This window comes from Parasteatoda tepidariorum, chromosome 1 (assembly GCF_982258835.1).
Source record: "Parasteatoda tepidariorum strain Cologne lab strain chromosome 1, Ptep-v5.0, whole genome shotgun sequence".
Taxonomy (NCBI): Eukaryota; Metazoa; Arthropoda; class Arachnida; order Araneae; family Theridiidae; genus Parasteatoda; species Parasteatoda tepidariorum.
In genome coordinates this window covers 78890722-78914682 of record NC_141755.1, presented here as the reverse complement: position 1 = coordinate 78914682, position 23961 = coordinate 78890722, and the positions used below count along the sequence as shown (strand labels likewise).

The window sequence follows — 23961 nt, the reverse complement described above, 5'->3', positions numbered from 1 at the left end:
TAATCGGGTTCTGTTATCTGCTATTCCAAATCAGGTTTCTTGGAAATGATAACATTGGTGTCAACGCAAATTTCAAATTATTCTCAACTCATTTTCAAATGTTCAAAGTCGTCAACTTCGTCGAAATATTAATCGCTAAAACCGAGGTTAGTTCTTCGTTAAATCGGGGTTACTCTTGAATCAGAGATCGTTATAATTATTATAGACATTGTTATAATCGGGTTCTGTTATCTGCTATTCCAAATCAGGTTTCTTGGAAATGATAACATTGGTGTCAACGCAAATTTCAAATTATTCTCAACTCATTTTCAAATGTTCAAAGTCGTCAACTTCGTCGAAATATTAATCGCTAAAACCGAGGTTAGTTCTTCGTTAAATCGGGATTCCTCTTAAATCAGAGATCGTTTTAATTATTATAGATATTGGTTATAATCGGGTTCTGTTATCTGCTTTTCTAAATCAGGTTTCTTGGGAATGATAACATTGGTGTCAACGCAAATTTCAAATTCTTCTCAACTCATTTTCAAATGTTCGAAGTCGTCAACATCTTCCTTGGCCACGAAATATTAATCACTAAAACCGAGGTTTGTTCTTCGTTAAACCGGGATTCTTCTCAAAACAGAGATCGTTATAATCGGGTTCTGTTATCAGCTTTTCTAAATTACCAAATTTCAATCATGAAAAGTATTTTTTCTTTTCTTGCCTGTTACGTTTTCTAATTTTTGAGAAAAAGAAAAGAAAAAAAAAGCTCATAGTTCAACAGGATACATGAATGATTTTGAAAGACATTAAACGCCAATTATGCGGCTGGTAATCATCATTTTTTTAGTGGAGCGTATGACGCGCGTGTGATTTTCCTGAAACGAAAATTAGCCTTCAAACATTTGACAGATTTTTGAATCGGCCTATGAAGAATGATCATTCAAAAGAAGAAGAAAAAAATATTCGAATTTACTATTTCTCGCCACGGGTTACCCGCCTATTAGTACCGCGTTTGAGCAAGTCCTAAGATATCCGTTGTGATAATGAAAAAAAATGGCTAGTTTTTGCTTTCTATTTTCATTATGTTGTCAAAATATAATTTCTCTAATAGCCCGTTTCAGAAGCTTGAACTATTGCCTGTTGTAAGTAGTTTAACTGCAAAAAGAAAATTGGATTTTCAAGTAGAATGGTTGAGTTGCTCCTGGTAATTAAGAACAACCTTTTTTTTTTTCAATTTAGATGCAATTTGCAATGCAATATTTATTCAATTTAATTCGGTTTTAAAGTTTTTTTTTTCCTAATCAGATTTGTTAACACAAAAATCAATGGTGATAAAATGAAGAGCTTGTATATCTGTCTGTATGCTTGCAGTTCTTCCTTATAACTCCAGAACTGCTTATTCCATTGTACTGAAATTAGGACAGCGGCTGCAATGGCAAATTTTAGATTCGATCGAAAATGAAAGGAGTAAAGGTTTTGCCAGTTAGTCAGAAAGTAGTCAAAATTTCGATTTGCAAGATCTCTCACGTACAAAATAAAAAAAATAAAATAAAATTTAATAAAAACGGGAATAAAAAAAATATATTTAGTTAATTCTTTTTGCCAATACTATTTTATTCCTTCACAAGTTTTTAATGTTGTGTGTTTTTGAGTATCGTGTCTAGTATCGTAAAATCAACTGAAAAATTACTAAGATTCCGCCTGAAAAATTTATATTCTATTTAAAAAAAATTAGATACGTTTTGAAACGTAAATCAAAAATTTCCGTAATGATAATAATCTAAAATTATTTCAGATCCCGAGAAAAAGTATTCCTACAATTTTGTTTCCAGTTATTTGCAGAACACAAAATAATAAATTGTTTTTTGTCAATGCGTTTTGTTACTTCAAGCAAAATAAACAATTGTCCTAATAGCTGGATTGTAATAGCTAGAATATGAATGTTGTAATCTTTCCTCTTGGCCGGAATAGCCTGGTTGGTAGGACACTGGGCTCATGTCCAAGAGGTCGTGGGTTCGATCCCCGCCAGCAGAAGACTCCTCGATAGTAAATGGTGCCTGATGCACGTTAAATCTGTCGGGTCACAGTTCTCCATGTTCTCATAACAAATCACACATCTGAGGGGAACTGATCCAGGAGTTTCCTTGTCTTCTAGATTGGGTTCAAAATTACAAGACTATGAGTTGATCATTGGTAGCAATAAACTCAAAATTGTGTCGGCTGTTTATCGACGGTTATATAATAAAATAAAAATCTCTTCTCTAGAGCTGTGGTGACTCAGGGGATAGAGCATTCGCCTTCCAATCAGGTGAACCGGGTTCGAATCCCACCGATGGCTGGTCGATACGAATTTTGCATCTGGCTTGCACCGACCACAGTGCTAACGTAAGAACTCAGTGGTGGACGGATCATAAGATAAAGTCTCTTGCCGTCAGTCTAACCAGGTGAAATTTCCGTGGTTTTCTTCTCCATGTAACGTACATGCGGGTTAGTTCCATTCCATCATAAATTTCTCCACGAAGGCAAATTTCTCCCAATACTTGATCCAAGAGTTCCCTAGTCTTCTGGATTGGGTTCAAAATAATAAGGTTAAGGAGTTTAACAATGGTAGTTGCTAACTCAGAATTAGGTCAGATGATCAACGCCGTTTATAATATGAAATAAAATCTCCCCTCCTCAAAATTGAATGTAGAAAAATATTCAGTTACACATTTAGTAAAAAAAAAAAATTCTTACTATTTTATAAATATGCAAACAAGTATGAACAAAATACAAATCTTATTTTATTGAAAACTATTTGTCGATCGAATTTTATTTTATTGAAATTATTTGATTTATTGTATTCTATAATTATATATTAATACTTAATTTAAAAATTAATAATTCAATATGACTTGCCGAACTCCATAAAGGGGCATTACGAATCTCCCATCCCCTCACCTTTACATTGATAATTTGATTTCGCAATGTGGATCCCCAATTATTGAAGTTTTATTTTAATGATATGTTTTCGACTAAAAATCAGAACATATTTATTCCAAAAAAGGGACTATGATCAGAAACAAATTAGCTTTCGAGGTTAGTTGTCAGTTCCCATCTATAGCAGGGTGGTGACAGACAGCTGGATTTAGGGATGGTCCATAGGCGTCATCCTTGCGTCATAAATAACGCTGTTTCACCTGCCTATTTTGTGTGACGGTCCCTCCCTATGCATCGTTCTAAATCTTAGAAGTGATTTATTTTTATTTTTCAACCGTCTTCCTTTGACACCATATTGTGAAGAGGGCATGAAATCAAATACAATAAATCTAAAGATACATTGAATAGTGTCACTGCTGCTTTGTAAACAGCCGCAGAAGACCGAATACTATTATGTCACGCAAAAATATTACATCGAGCTTAAATTTGGGTGAAATTCTAAAATGCTATGTATTCAGAATTTATTTTATTATTCATTGTTATTCTACTTTTTGGATAATTAAAAAAGACATTCAAAATTATAATTCAAACGATGTTCTTTGTAAATAAGGGATTAAATTAAAATAATTAGTTTTAAATTATGTATCTAATTCGATTTTTTTTTCTTTTGAGTACGCGTAGCTAAACGATAACTGTTGTTTACATAAATTTGGAATTTTGATTTTTGAAACAGTTCATTTTTTATTTAATCATTTTAAATAGTTTAAGATCAGGGGCTTCCAATTTACATGATGCCTGGGGCCACAATTAAAAACTCCAGTCAAATGTCAAGTCGCAATTTTGTCAAAATTTTATGTAGGACTCTTTTATGTTTGAAGGAACGTGAAATATTATTGTCATTAAATATTCTGTTCGAAACAAAATTATTGAATTACAAATAATAATAAATATTTTCTTGCATGCAAAACCTGAGAAATTCGATTTTTTGTTATGTTAAATTTCACAGAAACGGAGAAATCAGTTTTTTTTTCAACGAAAGAAAAGTATTTTAAACCCATATAGATTTTTTTGAGAAAATTGTCCGCAAAAAAATGTTAACTAATATATTTTAGTTCGCAGGAAACAAAAAGGCCTTTGCGGGCCAGATGCGGCCCGCGGGCAGCCAGTTGGTAACCACTGGTTTACATATTAAAATATCTAGCTCGTAGGGGAAGGAAAAAAAAGCAGTTTTTATCAAAGCAAATTAGGGTTTGTAAATTAATATTTGAGCGAAGAAAAAAATAAACGATATCGAAGTTTAATAATGCACTACTGAGGAAGACGGGTCTAAAAACATCAAAACTTGTTCGAAATGAAGTAAATGATAAAACTCGGGTAGAAAAACAGCCCAATTTACTGGTCTCGTCAATATTTAATGGGAGAAAAAAACGAGAAAGCAATTGAAATAAAGAACATCTGAGGAAAGAAGGATTGAAAACAACAAAACCTGATTTATCACCAGTGAAAGCAGGTGAGCTTATAAGAAGGCATTACACACCTCTAGAAACACCCTTAAGTTTCTGGTAATAAAGTTGATGTCTTAAATACCGTCTTGTCCCGCAGTAGACTGATTGTTAAGACACGGTTCCCAGCAGATCACCGAAGTCAAGCATCACTGGCTACGGTCAGCGTGCGGGTGGGTGACCACTTGGATCAGTCTGCGTAGGGACCGAGGGTGTGCGGTATTGGTCCTCGTTAAACTGTTCTACCGTGAAGTGCTCGACTTCGCGTGCAGATCGTCCGGCTACCGAAGCGGGGGTGCCATCCCCTCTGCAGAGGATCAAAATTGTGATGTCATGTCTTCGGATCAACCTCAGGGGTGTTTCCCAGACCGTCGCCAATAGCCCATCGTGCAGCTCTAGTGTGACGTAAATTAACTACAACTACAACAACAAATACCGTCTTACTCAGTAGAGTTTTGTTATACCCTTAGTTTTCAACATTGAGAAATTGTAAACCGAGTTTCGCGCGATCAAATAACTTGCGAATTACATTAGCTCCCCGAAACACTAATTTTGGCATACTTTGGATAACACCAATCGAAAGGACTGGGTCCAGTTGGATAATCCGAAGGATTAAAAAAAACTTAATTTCAAGTTAATCCCCAATTATTGCCAATTGTTCACATGATTTTTTAAACAGAGTAATCAAATCTAAACACCAATGATTGAGAAATCGTAAACCAAGCTACACACATTCAAACAATTTATGATTTATTTTCACTTCCGAAAACATTAATTTTGACATACTTTGGATTATAAAGTCTAAAAACATAAAAAAAATAATTGGCTTGCAGAAGCATTAATAAAGTAAAAATATTGCAAAAATAACTGGTTAGCAAAAGCATGAATAAAATAAAATAAACACATAAGGAAAAAGCAAGCGATAAAATTAGAATAGCAATTTTGATGGAACAACAGAGAGTTGTTGATATTTTGGAGTAGTTTTTGGTTTTTGGAATTTGTAAGTTTATTCTAACCCGTTGCGGGATTTTCTATATTTTATTGAAAGATTATAATTAACCCGTTACGTGTAACTTAATCTCGTTACTGTATTTGTTGTGGTGTGAAGTAAATGTTTCTTTTAAAAAAACAAAGAACTGTTTCTTAATATAGCTTGATACGTTACAGGATATCGCCAAAAGATTGTTACAATCGAATACGAGATGGCGTGATTTGTTGCTCGCTTTCATGGCTCTAAACATTTACAGAAAGGAAAGTTCGCCATTTAAAAATGTAAGTAGGTTTTTAGTAGTGTAATATGGATAGTTATTATTTAAATTTTAAATATCTGCCAATTATATTTAATTTCTATTCGCTTTTATTCTGTTAAGCCTAGTTCAAATTAACCTTTGTATTCTATCTGTTCTCTGAGTATGTTTGATTTGCAAGCTTAATTTTATTTTTAAAAAAATAGTACGCATGTATTCTGAGCTAACAGTTCTTAGTTTCAGTTGAATCGTAAAAACAGCTTTACTGACTCTTAAGCTTGACATACCTTAATAATAAATCTTACTGTTTCTGAATAAGTGCCGAGATAGCCTGATTGGTAGTGGGATAGCAGTTGGGCCCATGTCCAAGGGGTAGTGAGTTCGATCCCCACCGGTCTAAGACTCCCCCGCTTACAAAATGGTGTCTGGTACTTGTTAAATCTGCTTGGTCACAAAGTACCCCATGTTCCCATAACAAATCAGTACCTCAGGGGATACTGAATACAAAATTGACCGTTCTTTCGTTCCAGTCAAAATTACGATAAGCGGAGGAATGGATGTATGAATGGGTCCGCCCTATAAACAGGCTGTGACGTGTATGTGCCTGAAGTTATATTTTTTTTTGCCGTAGATGGCGCCACTGAAAAATATCTCAAAGAAACGCACCCTCTGCCTTAAATTCGCTTGGTTTCACCAAGCAGGTTTGCTGATATTGGTAAGTAGCATTAGAAACAACAACAACACAACAGGGCCCCCAAATATTAAAGATTGTGACATTGAATACGAATTCTGTGCTGCTGAATTAATATGTAATTACAAATGTTATTAATACGTAGTCTATCTATATGATACAAAATACTTGCATGTATGTTGGAGCAAAAATAATAATTTCTTTCCTCGCGCTGGCAACGAAGAGTTGATGAGCTCAGCGAGTATGTGATTTGTTCGTATACTGTTACATTACTACCCTACTTCGAATGCCATTGCATTAATAGGTAATACGAACACCATAATATTGATGCGTAGCAAAAATATCATATTTTAAATTACATAATGCGAACACCATAACAATAATGCGTAATAAAGGCCAAAGCATTAATTACGTAATGCGAATACAGTAAAAGTAATTTGTAATACGAATTCTATTCTATTAATTTGTTATACGAATACGATAATACTAATATATAATTTGAATATTATAATATTAAAGCGTAAAACGAATGCAAATGTATTAATTACGTAATTCGTACTCTAACATTAATACCTAAAGCAAATACTATATTATTGAAGCGTATAAAACAAATACTGTAACGTCAATACGTAATACAAATACTATAGCGTTAATAAGTTATATGACAACTGTAACTTTGATATACGATTGATATATATTCTACGAATAATATTGCATTGCTACTAATGTGATCTTATTGCTAATTAATCTAATTACTACAAATGAATCGCCACTCAAATCATAAAATATTATTTTAAAACTAATTCTTCCAAATAACTGACATTGATATTTTTAATTGTATAGTTCCGAGTGAAAACTTGTTAAATAAATATCTACAAATGATTGAAATTAATAACAACGAACTCAATTCTAACAATAATATAAAAGAAACAAGTATTAGAATAAGATATGAACTTTTTTTCCTTAAGCAGAATTTAAAAATGGACCTTTTCTATGAAATGACTTGTATTAGGTTCAGTAGAGTATAATAATTGTGTTAAAATAAGTTTACAGACAGAGGCAACATAAATTCAAAATACCATATAAAAATGCTAACTCTAGTTTCAAGACCAATTGAACATTAAAAATGATCGAATGTTTCAACAGAAAAAAGAACTCAATGGCATTTCTCACGCAATCAAATAAGCTAATTATTTTTTTTAAAATACTCTTTACCTGATCATGATTGCAAAATAGCTCAAAAACTAATCGGCATTTAGAGTCAATCGTTCTTTTATTTCGTCATTTATTGTTGGAATAATGAAAAATTGACGAAACAAGTCAGTGATTAATGATATTTATTAAAGGAATCAGGATATGACTGGTTCGAGATCCAGATATCAGTAATTCGATCGCAAAATTCTGACTAAGACAGCAAGCCATATGAAGCCGTCCATCAATATGCTTCTGAAAAAGAATGAAGTAAAAATTAAAATAATAAAAAAATCTAATAGCCATCAAACAAAAGAGTAATGAATAACATTTGCATAAGCCATTCATCAAAGAATTTTTTTAAACTACCAGAATTGCGATTCTAGTGGAAGTTTGAGATGTTGTCTTTGGCAACAAGGTCATCGTCAAACGATAGTTTATGACCGGATGAGATGAAATGTGTGGTTAATTTCATTACTAAAACTAATATGACAAATTATGTGACTTTAAATTAAAAAAAAATATTACTGTACTTTTTTGTTTATTTAATTCGCAAATAAAATTATGAAAATAATATCAATTGTAACATTTTAATCTTTCGTAATTATAAAATAAATTTTATGCAGTCAACTGACATGATTGTTAAATTCGATTTTTCTACTTTAACTCAATTTTTTACAAATCTGAAATAAATTCTATACAGTTACCTGACATGACAGTTCAATTCACTTTTTCTATTTTAATTTGGCGTGAAATAGCAGTATAAAAATAATAATTATTATGATTGAAAGTTCTGAAATGAGAAAACGTTTACAAGAATCTTTTTAATCTTTTAGAAGAATTATTTTAATCTTTTAGAAGAATCATTTTAATCTTTTAGAAGAATCTTTTTAATCTTTTAGAAGAATCATTTTAATCTTTTAGAAGAATCATTTTTATCTTTTAGAAGAATCATTTTAATCTTTTAGAAGAATCATTTTAGTCCTTTAGAAGAATCTTTTCAATCTTTTAGAATAATCTTTTTAATCTTTTAGAATAATCTTTTTAATCTTTTAGAAGAATCATTTTAATCTTTTAGAAGAATCATTTTAATCTTTTAGAATAATCATTTTAATCTTTTAGAAAAATCTTTAGAAAATTTGAAATAATTTTTATCCAGTTAAATGACATGAATTAGACTGTTAAAGGAGACTATAATCGCTTGTTTAAAGAAAGCCCTTCATAGACATTGTCAGTTAAACATTTATAAAAATGAGAAAATAGTAATAGCTAGACGATCCAAAATTAGTTAAAAAGGGTTCAAGGTCAATATTGTTGCTAAGATAAAGTGATTGCATTCTTTCTGTACTGAAAATAGTACTGAAAATTCCGTATCTAATTATGAAAAAGTGCAAAAATTAATCAAATACAGATGTAATATTAATCACTGCTATCAGTACCTCACTTATTTAATGAAAAATTTTTTAAGACATTATTAGTTAAATAGCTATATAGAATGTAGAAAATGGTAATTTCAAAAATTAAAATTGAGTTAAAATATTCCAAATCAATGTTGTGACGGTAAAGTAGTTTTCGATTAGTGCTGAAATATTATAATAATAGCAGTATAATAATAGTGAGCAATATAATAAAAGTTCAGTAGCAGAAATAAACACAGATGTCATTAAAATCACGAATAATTGCTCATTTATTTGTTGTCAGTTGTAAAGACAAAAAAACTTCATTTCAAAATTTTTCATAAAAATTTCTAGATCAATATTGCTGATAGATTAGGTGATTGTGAATGTATACTGAAAAAATGCAATAAAATAAAACAATGTGGTATTTACTATGTCATAGTGTACTAAGTACAATAACGAAGAAAAAGAAACGTAAAAAAATCACTGACAAATCATTTATTTAGTGAAAACGTTTGAAAAACATTTTTAGTTAAATACACATTAAAATGAGAAAATTGTTCTGAAAATGATAAAAATTAATAAAAAATATTCAAAATTAATATTGCTTTCTAAGGTGAGAAAAGTTGAAAGTGAATATTGAAGCATTACAGTAATGAAAAATAGTGAAGCACAACAAAATGCAATAAAGAAAAAACACAATTCATAAAATGCATTGATAACTCACTTCTTTAGTGAAAATTTTTCCATTAAAAAGTATAAATAGTTATTTCAAAATTTCTCCGAAATAAAAAAAAATGCTCTAAGTTAATGGTAAGATAAAGCAATTGAAATGAATACTGCAAAAGTACAATTAAATAAAACAATTTAATATAATAAAAGTACAATAACGAAAAACACTCAGTTGTCATAAGAATCGCTGATAAATCAATAACTCACTTCTTTAGTGGAAACTCTTCAAAGACATTTTCAGTTAAATGCCTATAAAAACGAGAAAATAGTTATCTCAAAATGATCAAAATTAATGAAAAAGATTCCAAATCAATATTGTTGCTAAGGTAATTGTAAATGAATATTGAAAATTACCCTTTACAAAAATTACCCATTTCCTATCGTCATCATCTTTTTCAAACGATTGAGCAATTTCTAATTGAAAGACTGCATTGAAAAAATAAAATAGAATAAAATTGAAAGACCAAAACTATTCTTCAGTGCTTTTTAAATTAACCGTTTAAAAGATTCGCCCGATTAACTCACAGTTAATGCTTAAGTATTTATCCGAGCTACTAATAATGCTTAGTAGAAGTTGCTATGGTTGAGTTTTATTCTTTTTCGAATAATTTAGCATACAGTAGAAATTAGCAGTCGCTTGAAAAGGACAGTTATTACGATTCGCTTTTCGAATTGATGGAATGGTTTCGGAAAATTAGAAAACTGGGAAAAAAACGAAGAAGAAAAAAAAAGCTAGTAGCGAAATCTTGACATTTAATGAATAGACGAAGAAGAGTTTAGATGTCTTTGTCAGCTTGTCATTTATGTTTTTTATTGTTTAGCTCCGTTCTGTCTAATTATTTTCCAATAGTAAATTGCTTCAACACTAGAAAACGGTTAATGGAGACTTATTTTTATTTTTCTTAAAATTTTAAAGGTAAAGCGTCACATTTGCTAATTTAATTGATAGTTTTGCTTATATAGCGACACAAGAAATCACTTATTTTAAAGATAAACCCGGATACTTTTTTCTTTATTAAGAACGTTTTAGAGGAATTAGATATTGTAACATGAAATTTTAGCTTTTTTAATTTTTTTTTAAAAACAATTTTGAAGAATTATTTTTATTTCTTAGTATTTGAAAGGAACATTTGTTTGAAATTTTAAAGACTAATTTTTTTAAAAAAAAGTTATTACTGTTTACTAATTTTTTAATATATTGAAAAATAATATCCCTTTGAATGGCATATTTGTAATATATATATATATATATATATATATATATATATATATATATATATATATATATATATATATATATATATATATATATATAATTTTTTTACGGCAACTAACGCATTTCACTGAACTGAAAATTCTTTTGAATAAAAGAGAACAAAATGAACAATATCAAAAAGTGTACACTGGTCAAAATCTAAAAAGTTTTGAACCACAGCATCGGTTCAATTTGCTGCAACTATGATATGGTACACGGTATTACCATATTAGGATTGTTATATGGTACTTTAATATGTTACATGGCACTTTACATGGTACTTTAATGTGGTTTTCATTTTCTTCGCCATGCAAGTTGTTAGATGGTACTTCAATATGGTCTCAAATTAAACAACATTATCATGCAATTTGATTACACGTTATTATGGGTTCATTTGAACGGATTTCTGGTTCATCTTAATAAGCTAACAATTAATTTGTACGATTTATTAGTTAAGGCACCAATATTACGGTTCAACACTGAATATTTTTTTCTGAGTGTATAATAAATCGGGACAAGGGTTCTCAGGGAGGGGGGTAAAGTCCACCTCCAGTGAGATGACCCAGGTTTAATTTTGTCAAAAGTTATCAATTTGTATACTTATCTCATACACAGTGCTGATATAACAAATCAAAAGAGGTAAATGAATCAAGGGTTGGAATTCCCTTGTCGTATGGCTAACCGTGGGTTGTTTTCGTTATTTTCTTCTTTATGTATAATGCAAATGCGAGTTAGTTTTACTGAAAGTGACGTATACATAAAGGCAGGTTTGCCCAATACTTGATTTTGAAGTTATCTTATCTTCTGAGATGGGTTTCAATATTATGAGACTAAGGAGTTAAATGTGATAAACTGAAACGGATCCCCTAGCCGTTGGGTTAACTGTGGGAGATTTTCGTGGTTTCCCTCTATTTGTAATGTAAGTGTGAGTTAGTTTCATCAAAAAGTCCCCCACAAAGACTAGTTTGCCTCGATGCTTCATCCGGGAGTTCCGTTGCCTTCTGGGTAGGGTTTAAAATTACAAGAGTGCGCAGTTGAACGTTGATAGTCATAAACTCAAAATTGTGTCGGCTGTTCAGAAGACTCAAAATTGTGGCTGTTCAACATTGGTTGTAAAATGTATTAAAAAATTGAATCGGCTGTTCAACGCTGGTTGTAAAATGCAATAAAAATTGTGTTTTCTGTTCAACGCCTGTTGTAAAATGTAATAAAAAAATTGAATCGGCTGTTCAACGCTGGTTGTAAAATGTAATAAAAAAATTGAATCGGCTGTTCAACGCTGGTGATAAAAAAAGAAAAAACTTGTTTTTAAATGCTCGAATTTTGCGAGATAACACAAATATATCGAACTAAAGGGGGGAAAATATATTTACTACAAATGGAAATCAGATGTAGATATGTGTCAAACAAACAGAAGCCACACCTCAATTTCGTAAAAAGAAATGCTCAAAACCAGAAACAAATATTTTCTTCAAACGTGGCCTACATATGAGAAAGTAAAATATAGGATAAAAAACAAGCAGTCATCATTTCAACAGGAAATTCGTATCGCCCGTCATTCCTAATAGCGCAATATCAACCGAATGACTCATCCTCCATCATTCCAAGCAGGTTCATCAGGAGGCGAGAATAGTACCGGCATGCCTGATGTCTCCCAACAGACTGCCAGCACGGCTACCCATCAAAACTTCGACCATTTAACATTGGCGTGATAAACATCTGCGCGGAAAGGGGCCCCATAAACATGCTACGACTCGGCCCAAGGTAAACACCGTGCGAGTACTTTAGTAGGGCCAGACGGCCCCATTCATAGTAATGTAGGCTCGTACATTACATCGTTTCGCCTCTAAACCTATAATATATTATATACATTATGGTTCGAAGGCGAATCATTTGTGTCAGGATATGGCCGGCTTGATTAAATGTTAGATGTTTCACTTGGTTATGAGTAAGCTGGGTTCTAGCCTTTGACGAAAGATTGGTCTACAGTGGAGGTAAATGGTTTCAAGAAACGACAACATGGCTTATTAGAAAGGTGAAAACTTATCCGACTGTGCTTGTTAGCAAAAGATTGTAAGCTAATCTATGGAACTAAATTTTGGAGTAAATAGATCTTGAAGGGAGAAAATTACTGCGCTTAATTCAATTGGAATTGAACTAAATAGAATATAATGCCGGTCAATAATCTCAGTTTGTATATATATTTTAGAGTCTATTATTAGGAGGATATATTTACTCCAAGAGAGTCATATCGGCTGGAGAATTCAGGTGTTGGGAAATTCACGCTGTTTTTGCAAGTAGATTTGGTTCATAAGAGGTAATAAATGTAGGAGCATAAAAAGTGAAAAAGTCATGGATCTAATATATAACTACGATATCAAAGATCTACAGAGAATAATTATTTTTGAGTTGGACATTTGAGTACGTTATTAATGGTTCTAAACATTCAAAGGATGTGTGGTTTCAAATAACTAATTCGGCTTCTAATTGGAAGGTATCGATTTGGTTCAAGTCAGTAGATGAATTAATCATTTGATTTCAATCAACTATAGATATAGATTGGTATCAAATTCGATATCCAATTGGTTGGTATCAAATTTAAATCTATTTTGGACATTAAATTGTTTATCAATTGTTGTTATTAATTGTTGTTCTGTTTTTTCTCTAACATTATTTCGAGGTAACTGTTGATGCTTTGATGCGAAATGTTTTATAAATGGAGAAAAATAGCTTTTGGACAAACTAAGGAGGTTTGCAATGTGTAATATGTATTGCCGCAATATTTCAGATCTGTCTTTAATTCTTTGTAATAAAAAATTGATTAGCTAAAAAGTCTCAAAATGCCATCTGGTAAGTCGGATGGAGCACTTTACATGGTACTTTAATATGGTTTATTTTCTTCGCCATGTAATTTGTTATATGGTGCTTTAATATGGAGTCAAATTGAACAACATTATCGTGCAATTTGATTACACGTTATTATGGTTTTATTTGAACGCATATCTGGTTCATCTTAATAAGATAGCAGTTAATTTGTACGATATAATAGTTTAATAACTAACTGTTTGGGATGATACAGTTTGATTTGAGTTCCAAGATTATCGCAATTCAAACTACTAGGAAAAAACAGACAGTGTGAATAACAGTGAATTATCAATTTATCAAATAGACTAAAGTCATGTAGGCTCCCTCCAAAAAGCCTGAAAAGCGTCAGGCTTATTTGAAAACAGTGTCTTTTCTAACTAGTCTGATATAAGGCAAAATAACAGCGGCTGTTAGCAAAGAACCAGAGCTCAATATTAACGTCAATGACAAAAATAATCACAGCTCTGTAAAAATAAAAAGTTATTAATTTCTTTTTTTAGTATTTAAAAAGTTACTACACCGTTGTATTATCTGGGTTCATAAGAGTTTGCAAAAATGGAGTATTATTCATTGAGTTTGATAATTCTCATCTAGGAGGGAAAATGTCATCAAATTAAAAAAAAAAAAAAATGTTTGGTACTTCTAAAACGTTTAGTTTATTTATTGTCCGTGATAAAGAACAAAATTTTTTTTCTCCATAATATGGTGCTTATAGTTTAAAATCATAGCTTTGTTGAAAGTCAGAATAAATTGTTGTTGTTTTATTTTCCTAGGCGAAAGAGTTCCATATAAAGCTGCTAATTAGAAGGTTGAAGTATGTATGTGGCGATTATGAGCTGCTATACTTCTGTTGCGCATAGAGCTTTGTTTTATTTCTCAACAAAAGCCTTGTATACATTCATAAACTACAAGAATGTTATCTGGGAACTTTGGGACCATTTTTTTTAAAAGATGCCCATTATATTGACACTACAAGTACTAGTTTCTCAATAACATAGGGAATGAACGTTTAGTACAGTCAAATCACAATTTGTTTTTGCAAAACTCTAGAAAATATTTAACTAAATTAAAATTATAAACTGAAAAAATATGATAAAAAAGCCATGGAAATGGTAAGGTGAATACGCTGATGTTTATTCTGTGTTAAATAATAAGAGTTTTACCTGACAATTTCAAGAAGAGTGCTTAGCATTAATACACTGTTCTGTTTTAATAAAAAACTTGATTGTCATGGATTAAAACTGAAATTGCATTAATATCAAACCAATTGAAAAAAAAATCATCTGAATGCCTCTCAAATCTAAAATATATTCATGAATACCAAGCGAGCAAATCAGAGCTTGTCAAGCTGATTTCCACTTCCCCGTTTGCGCCATTTTTTCGAATGGAATTTACATAACAAAATCCTATTACCAATCCAGCCCTCTCCATTCATCATCGCTTAGGAACTGCACTTAAAAGTGGTGGTTAAACGAACCTAATGAATTTAAAATCTTCGAAAGAATATCCTCGGTGATAGTAAAGACACTGATGGATCGATGCAAGACATCAAGAACATTTCAAGTTTTGTCATTTTCAAAATGGCGCGTTCAGAATTCTGAAAAAGAACGGCGAAAAAAGAGAAGCCGTTCGTAAAATGGAATAAACCAAGGTTAAGTGAGACTGTTCAAAGAATACAATATTAGCTCAAAACAGTTCTATTTCCTCAAACAAGGCTAAGATTGAATGACAGCATTCAACTAACAAACCTTCTCAGGGAAAAAAAAGAAGACTTTTAACTACCGATCTATTCAGAAATGATGTATGACTTTGACAGCTGCATTTGGCTCATTTAAAAGACTCATCAAAAAGTCTTTTGTTCGCTTTTAATTGATACGATTTTGTGCTGCTTTGCTTGTGAAGTTTTTATTGTGCTTTTTTTCCTTGGAACGCTTAAATTCTAAGATTCGGATTCGATTTCTCTGTTTCGTTGTTTTTTATTCTTCCATGTTTCAGGGTGGTCTTGATGTGTTACTTGTTTGAAAGAAGATAGGGTTAACTTTTTGTTCCAATGAACAACTCTAAGGATTATTTTTAAAATATTTTTTAATAATATCTTAAGGAAAATAGCTGTCAATCTTGAACAAATTCTCAATTGCTTTTAACTTGGTCATGGATATCATTCGATGGAAAAACACTGATGAAATTTAAAAAAAAAAAAGTTAAACATCTGTATGAGCATTTTTTGTTAGCTTCTTTCTCTTAAAAAATATTTTTGTAACCCGTCAGTTTTAATACATAATTCTAATATATAATTTATCAATTCATTTAGTCATCAATGAAAATAAATATTCAAAATTAATTTTTATCGAGATAAAAGATTTTTCTGCAACAAGCATATGTGAGCCAGGTTATTTTATAATGAAATATAATACATTTCCTGAAAAAAATATTTCATATTTTAGATTAACTAGTTTTCAGATTTAATCTTAAATTTCTATTATTAATAGGCTGATTAATATAAATTTCATTTAAATAAATGTTTTTATTTGCGCTTTATATTAATAACTTGAATTCACCGCATAATAAGTACAACATATTACTTAGAAAAAAAAATAATAAAATTATAACGAAGGAAAAATATAATTCAGACGAAATTTAAAAACTTATCTTACTTTCTGCGCTTTTTTTAAAAAAAAATTCAGTAGAAGCAAATTAAAAATCAGCGTAAATTAACTAATAGGAGTAAACTGATTTATTGCACAAATTAGAGAGGATTAGTTATAAAATAATTAGCAATTAGTTTGGTTTCTTATTCGCATATGCTTTCCAAAAGTCTTCTAACTTTTCAACCATATCCGAAAAATGATTCGATTTTTCTTCTTCTTTTTTTGCAATTTTGTTTCGTGATTTTTTGTTGTTGTTTCGTCAGCATCCATCATAGGAAAGTAAACTAATTTTTTTTTCTATCCAAATTTAAGAAAAATTTTAAGCTTGACACTACTTTATCTGCAGAAATGCAATTCAGCACAATCAATTTCTTAGAACAACCCTATGAGAGTGTGGGAGAAATCACTACCCATATGAAACAACAGATCAATATGGGTGGTCATTTCTCAGGAAAACATGCATCATTACATTTATACCCATGAGACATTCCCATTAGGTGAAAGAAAACTCTATTCACATTAGAGTACAAAAGGGTCTCTGTTGTTTCCTGTACTAAACACCCCTGATAGTTTTAATTCCTACAACTCTTTCATTGCTGTAATTTTGCAAGTATCAACACTATTACAAAGCATTGAATAAACCTTCTTTTTTAGATATAGAACTATGAATAATCAGTTTTCTACCTCTCAGAAAGGAAATAAATGTATATATATATATAAAGTTCAAAATGAAGAATAAAACAAAGAAAAATTATAGACATATGAAAAAAAGGGGGGTGGGAAATAATAAGTAAAAAAAATAACAAACAACATTTTATTAAAAAAAGAAAAAAAAATGAAATGTTAATTAAAAAACCGGAAAAAAGCCGAAAAAAAAAGATATAATCTTTTCTTCAGCCCACACGATTATATCCGCAAAACAGAGCGCTTTCTGATATTGTATCAATAAAGCCAAAGCAAAATATATTAATACAATAGTGTGAGGAGCACTCAAAAATTTTTTTTATAAAATAACTACAAATAAAATACATCATAAAAAGTAAAAATAACATGTAAAAACAGATAATAAAATAAAAGAAAAAGAAAAAACATTAAAAAGGGGGGACTATAAAGCGAGTAGCAAAATCATAACAACTTACATGGACGGATATTTTTCAAGAATGATTTAAAAATGTTTTCGCAGAAAGATTGCCAGATTACAAAATATGAAAACAAAAGATGAAAATAAAAGCGCAAATTGAGTGTAACAAGAGGGTTTTAAAGTGTCGTTCTCACTGCACTGCTGAAGTGATTTGTTATTCTGAGTTTTGATTTGTTAGTTACCAAGGATGGGCCCGAAATGGATGTGCGCAAGGTAATATTATACTGGATAATTTTAAAACTTGATCATAAATAGTTTTAGAAGATAGATGTTTATTTAAGAAAAAATATAAAATAGAAAAGAGAAACATAAATTGCCTGCTTTGCAAATAATTTTAGCCGCGGATTTGCACGATATGGATTAGCACATAGAAAAATTATTTAAATTATCAAAGAAAAATTTTAATAGATAATTTTAACACGGATTTGCCCGAAATGGATTTGCACATGGAAAAACTGTATAGATTAACAAGGGAAATTATTTAGTAAAGGAATTTTTAGTAAATAATTCTAACCATGGATTTGCCCGAAATGGATTTGCACATGGAAAAATTAACAAAGAAAAAATTTTAGTAGATAATTTTAGCCACGGATTTGCCCGAAATGGATTTGCACTTGGAAAATTGTATAAATTAATAAAGAAATTTTTAGCAAACAATTTTATCCACGGATTTGCCCGAAATGGATTTGCACATGGAAAAACTGTATAGATTAACAAAGGAAATATTTAGTAAAGGAATTTTTAGTAAATAATTCTAACCACGGAATTGCCCGAAATGGATTTGCACATGGAAAAATTATATAAATTAACAAAGAAATTATTTAGTAAATAATTTTGGCAATGAATTTTGGCCTGAAATGGATTTGCACATGGGAAAATCATGAAAATTAACAAAAAAAATGTTTAGTAAATATATCCACCAAAATATACGATTAATTCAATGATTTCATAAAAAATTTTATTACATTAGTTGGGTATCCATTGTTTTTTATCAGATTTTGAAAGAGTTTATCGATTTGTTTTTTGGATAAATAAATATTACTACATATTCTTTTAATTCTGTTCATTTCATTAAAAGTGGTATTTAAATAGATGCTCCTAGAAACATTAGAATTCCAAGTAACTAGTTTATTAATATTGAAATTAAAATCATTTCTTTTATCGTATAAATCAACAAAGCAGATATTTTCAACTTTCATAATACCCAAATCCAAAAAATTGAAATTAATATTATCATCATGATTACGAAGTAAGATTAATTCCTCAGGGTATATATCACTCAATAAAACAGTAAAATCTTGGGAATTAAAGATAATTAAGTCATCAATATATCTAAAAACAAATTTAATACTCAGAGTATAATTTTTTTCATAATAATGCAAAAATAAGTTAGCTAAGAGAGATGAATAATTAGATCCCTGTGGTATTCCATTAATTTGAAGAAAAATATCCCTTCCATTATAATTTACTAAAAAGACAAAAATTAATCAGAATTTCCCAATAATCAAAATCGCAACAAAGGATATTTTTAAAATCATGGTAATAATTCAAAAGGACATCTTTTAGTTTAGAAAGGGGGATGCTATTGAAAAGATCCTGGAAATCAAAAGTCGCAATAGAATTAATTTTATTATGTTTAATGAAATCTAAAATCGGTTGATTATTAGTGATAATCCAAGAGAAACCTTCTTTAGTAATATAGTTAATAATCTTATTTAAGTAGTTAGAGAAAATGGTGCCAGGTTTAGTTAAATAAGTATTAGACCCACATGTGATAGTTCTAAATTTTACTGGAATTTTATGAAATTTAGGACTGATAATTAAGTAAGGAAATTGTATATTGCTAATTTTAATTTTTAATCTCTTGTAAAAAGCTAAAATTTTTTTAATGGCAATATTATTATTGAAATTACTAAGTTCAAAATTTTACTATTTTTTAATTCCATATTTAAAAGTTCAGCATAGACTTTTTTACAGAATATAGCATAATTATTGTTAGCTTTGTCTATGGGAGTAATTACAAAATTTTTTTGAAGTTGCTTAATTGATTGAACAATATTAGAAAAATTTGTTGAATTGTTATTCTTATTTAAATTATCCTTATTATTGAAGATAAAGTTTTTAAAGTAATAATAAACTCCCCATTTCCATTCTGTTAGCATACCTAAAGGTAAAGAGAATCTATTTGATATCTTTAAACAAAAACTATTGAGATCATTAAGAAAGTATTTTAGAATCTTATTGATTGATATATGGTAAATGGGTCTAAATTTTGTGCCTTTTATCATTAAATTCCTAAGTTCCAAGTTTTCTATAATATTTAAATTACCAGTAATAATATGTTTATGATGTTTATCAACAAAATCAAGATATTTATCCCCCTCACAGTGACATTCATAATCGGATATATTAATACTCCCTAAATTTTTGCTTATATCATTATAGTTAAATATGGTTCTACCAAGAGATTTGTTATATTTAAAACTTTTAATTATGTTAAAATCTTTTAATGGAAATAAAGCTTTAAAATTTTCAAAAATGTTGTGAAATTTGATCTCATCGAAAATAGGATATTGAAAGTTAATAACGAAATATAAATTATCTAAACTTTTCTTATTATTAGGCAAAATTTTGCTCATTTTGGCTTTTATAAGATCGAAACAAAGAATTTTGAAATGTAAATTAATGAAAGAAAAGTTAATAATAAGATCGTAGAACTTATATATTTCATAATTCTTATTGTCTATAAAACTTATTGTTTTTCTTAACTTTCTTAGTGTTTTCTTGTATTTATTTATTTATTAATATTTATATATATATATATATATATATATATATATATATATATATATATATATATATATATATATATATATATATATATATATATGGAGTATTAATCTACTAGTAAAAGAAAAACAGACTTATTCAATCATAAATAGTAAATTTAAGAATACAGCATATCTATAAGTAAAAGGACAATGAGCTTTTTCAATTTTATGTACTAAATTCATGAAAGCAAAAAAACAGAACATTAATCTACTAGTAAAAGAAAAACTAACTTATCTATCTATCAATCTTAACTATCTATCTTAAATTTTAAATTTAAGAAACCAGCATATCTGAATTTCAACAATGGACAAATTAAGTCTGAATTTGGGCAACGAATTTTTTCAATTAGATGCAGTAAATTTAAGAAAGCAGCAAAACGGATTATTAATCTACTAGTAAAAGATCAACGAATTTATTCAATCTTAAATGGTAAATTTAATAAACCAACAAATCTATTAGTAAATGGATAATGAACTTTTTCAATTATATGTAGTAAATTTAAGAAAGTAACAAAACGGATTATTAATCTACTAGCAAAAGAAAAACGAACTTATTCAATCATAAATGGTAAATTTAAGAAAGCAACAAAACATAATAATCTATTAGGTAAGAAGTAAATGAATTTTTCCAATTATATAATAATAAATTTAGGAAACAACAGAACGAAATCTTAATCTGTTAGGAAAGAGGAAAATGAACTTTTTCAGTCATAAACGGTAAATTTAAGAAGAAAACAAAAAATATAGGCAAAGAGGAAAATGGAAATTTCAATAGTGAATGAAAGAATTATGAAACAAGGGCAAAGAAACGAAATTGTGAAATCCCTTTTGCAATAACATTCCTTTTTTTCCCTTTCATACAAATGGCGTTCTTAAACATTAAATCATAATTGTTTCTACTTTTTTTTTTGGTCATTGTTATTCTAATATCGAAGTTTGAGTAACCAATGACAGTTGATTTTGAATAAGTAAGGAGGAATATTCATAAGCGAAATAAATGACGTGTCAGTACAATGACATTTGTCAATATGACTTAATGTCTATTATTTTAATGAATGTCTCTGATTGATATGTATGCCAAGTTTAACTGTTTAAATGTCAAAATTGACGAAAATTAATGACGATATTTATGACTAGAAAAGTCGAAATCAACTGTAATTAAAGATGAAATAAATGTTTCTGAAACTGTCGATGCTCGAAGTTTGAAATTTCTAAGAAACGGAATCATTATGTAAATTGGTAAGTTTAGGTGTAACGAAAGTTGAGGGAAAAAATTACTTTTGTTAACCGTAACTAGTACTAATTTATTATTTATAGCTGCATTACTATTTTGTTTATGCGTTTTCATGACCATTTTATGCTACAGTTAATAAGAAAAATGCATGGAAACAAAACATATTGAAAATGAAGAAAAGACAATTAGTTTCGAAACTGTGTCAGTTTTTTCTCTCGAAATTCATCTTTTTTTTATTTCATGTTTCCTCAGCTTTATTGATTAGTCTCATTTTGATTGATTTTGAGAAAATAATGAGATTTTTTCTCTTTAGTTATTTTACCATTTATTACTTTTTTCGCCTTTCTTTCCTGCAAAATAAAGTGAATGTTAGTAAAATTTGTTTAATTGTTATCTTAAGAAAATTATAATATAAAATCAAGGTTAAAAATTTCAGTTCTAAAAGTGCTATTCAAACTAAAAATTTTGCTCTCCCCTATTCTTATAAAAAATATGAATAATTTTTAAATTTTAACAAATCTAGTACAAAGAACTTTTTAAGACCAAAATCATACAAGAATGCATAAGAAATTCGACACATTTATCGCCAAAATTATGATAACCTTTTATGAAAATAGGGTTGTTCTAAAGTTTCAAGGAATCCAATGCCATTAACAATACTAAAAGTCATTAAAATGCGAAAAGTTTTCATACTATTAACATTTCATGTTTGTATACCGCTGCCATGAAAATACCGTTTGTCAGAGCCAAAATTCATAAAAAGAACTTACTTATTGAAATTTTTAAATAAATAAATGATTTACAGTACTGAAAATAATAGGAAAAGAAATGTTACCTTTTAGATTTAAAAAAAAAAATTTCGGCTAATAAATTAAACAGTTTATTATTTCATCATAAAACTCAAGTTACCGAAAAAAAAAAATAAATAAATAATAATAACTGTTAAGGAAAATATTTAGCTCGTTACAAAATAAGCTTCATTATTATCTCAATTTAAATTTTTAAATGTATAAAAAATTGGAGAAAAAAATTAATCTGTATTTTCTGTTTTTTCTTAAATAAATATAGGATATAGGATGATAGGAATTCAATGTTTTTTTTTTTTTTTAAATTTTAAGTCATCCTTAAAATAAGACTGATATTGTACTCTTAACCAATGAAAATCCTTAGCTCTCTTCAAAGCTATTTGAATTTGTAACTTTGTATAAATATTTTAGCTTTAAAAAAAGTAAATATTGAAAAATTTTTTGCTTAGAAAAGGCTTTCACATTTTTTTTTCTATACATCTTTTTTCTCATACATTTTGAAATAAACATAGGTGAAGTGAGAAAACAAACAAACTATTAGCAGCTGCTTCAAATAAAAAGGAAATAATAATAGCTCTTAAATTCCATAAAAGATATATGATTTAGTCCAAATGAAATGCAAATGCAGTTTTTATTAAACTTTATATTCATTAAATCTTATGAATATAATGAATTAAATCTCATGAATACAACAAATGCAGATTTCTTTAGGATTAACAGGAATTTTGTTTTACTCCGACCAGTAATCTACAATCAAAATTCCATCTGACAAACTAAGTCACTATCCTTCTTAATCCGTCTCTAATTTTTTTGGTGTACGCAAGATGGCGCATCAAATTCAATGTTCTCTTTGTTTATATTTAGTTCATTTACTTTAGTTTCATCATAACATAGGCATCAAAAACAAAGTAACGATTCGAAACAAGGAGAAAAAAAAAGGAAAGATTACGTTTACCCTCACATATTCTACAAATCTACGAGGAAATTTACATTCCAGAAAAAAAATGGAAGAAATAAAAAGTGTAAATCGTTAGTTGGAACAATGAATTTCCAAGAAAATGGCTTAGGCCATAAACAACAGATTAAACGAGAAAAATGAAAAAAACTAAAGAGTTGTTTTGCAGTTCAGGATGATATATTTATGATAGCACAAAACCTAGTTAGGTGATTTATTTTCTTCAAAGCGGTTATTAACACTTTTACTTTTTTTTAAAACTCGATATCTCCTCCTACAACTTTGCGAACGCAAAAACAGTAGATCTGTGTGATGTGATAAGATGTCCGGATGTTTTAGAGTTTTTGGAAAAGGTGAGATAGGGAAAACGTGTAATAATCTTTTAAAGGGTCAACAGCGTGTTGTTTCAAAGTTATGATAAATGGAGAGATTTTCTATACGATGATTATTGATAATCAGTCATTGGAAACGATGTAGTCCTTTTCCTTTTTCTTCGAGCTAAGGAGACTACGAGAACTTTCTGATGAAAATGATGGACGTACAAGATTGTGAAAGATGATGAAAG

At 29.3% G+C, this 23961-nt stretch overlaps 2 long non-coding RNA genes across 2 annotated transcripts in view; one reads left to right on the top strand and one right to left on the bottom strand.

Moving 5' to 3' along the window:
- The window catches only part of LOC107441792 (uncharacterized), a 45312-nt gene extending 39556 nt beyond the window's left edge, over nucleotides 1-5756 (top strand). The window contains exon 3 of the long non-coding RNA XR_006225804.3: nucleotides 5571-5756. This is a non-coding gene — a long non-coding RNA (uncharacterized LOC107441792). The remainder of the gene's footprint in view (nucleotides 1-5570) is intronic.
- Nucleotides 5757-7349: 1593 nt separating this feature from the next.
- The window catches only part of LOC122270444 (uncharacterized), a 29082-nt gene continuing 12470 nt past the window's right edge, over nucleotides 7350-23961 (bottom strand). Inside the window, exons 2-3 of the long non-coding RNA XR_006225802.2 lie at nucleotides 9869-9910; nucleotides 7350-7787 (exon numbers count right to left, since the gene is read on the bottom strand). This is a non-coding gene — a long non-coding RNA (uncharacterized LOC122270444). The remainder of the gene's footprint in view (nucleotides 7788-9868; nucleotides 9911-23961) is intronic.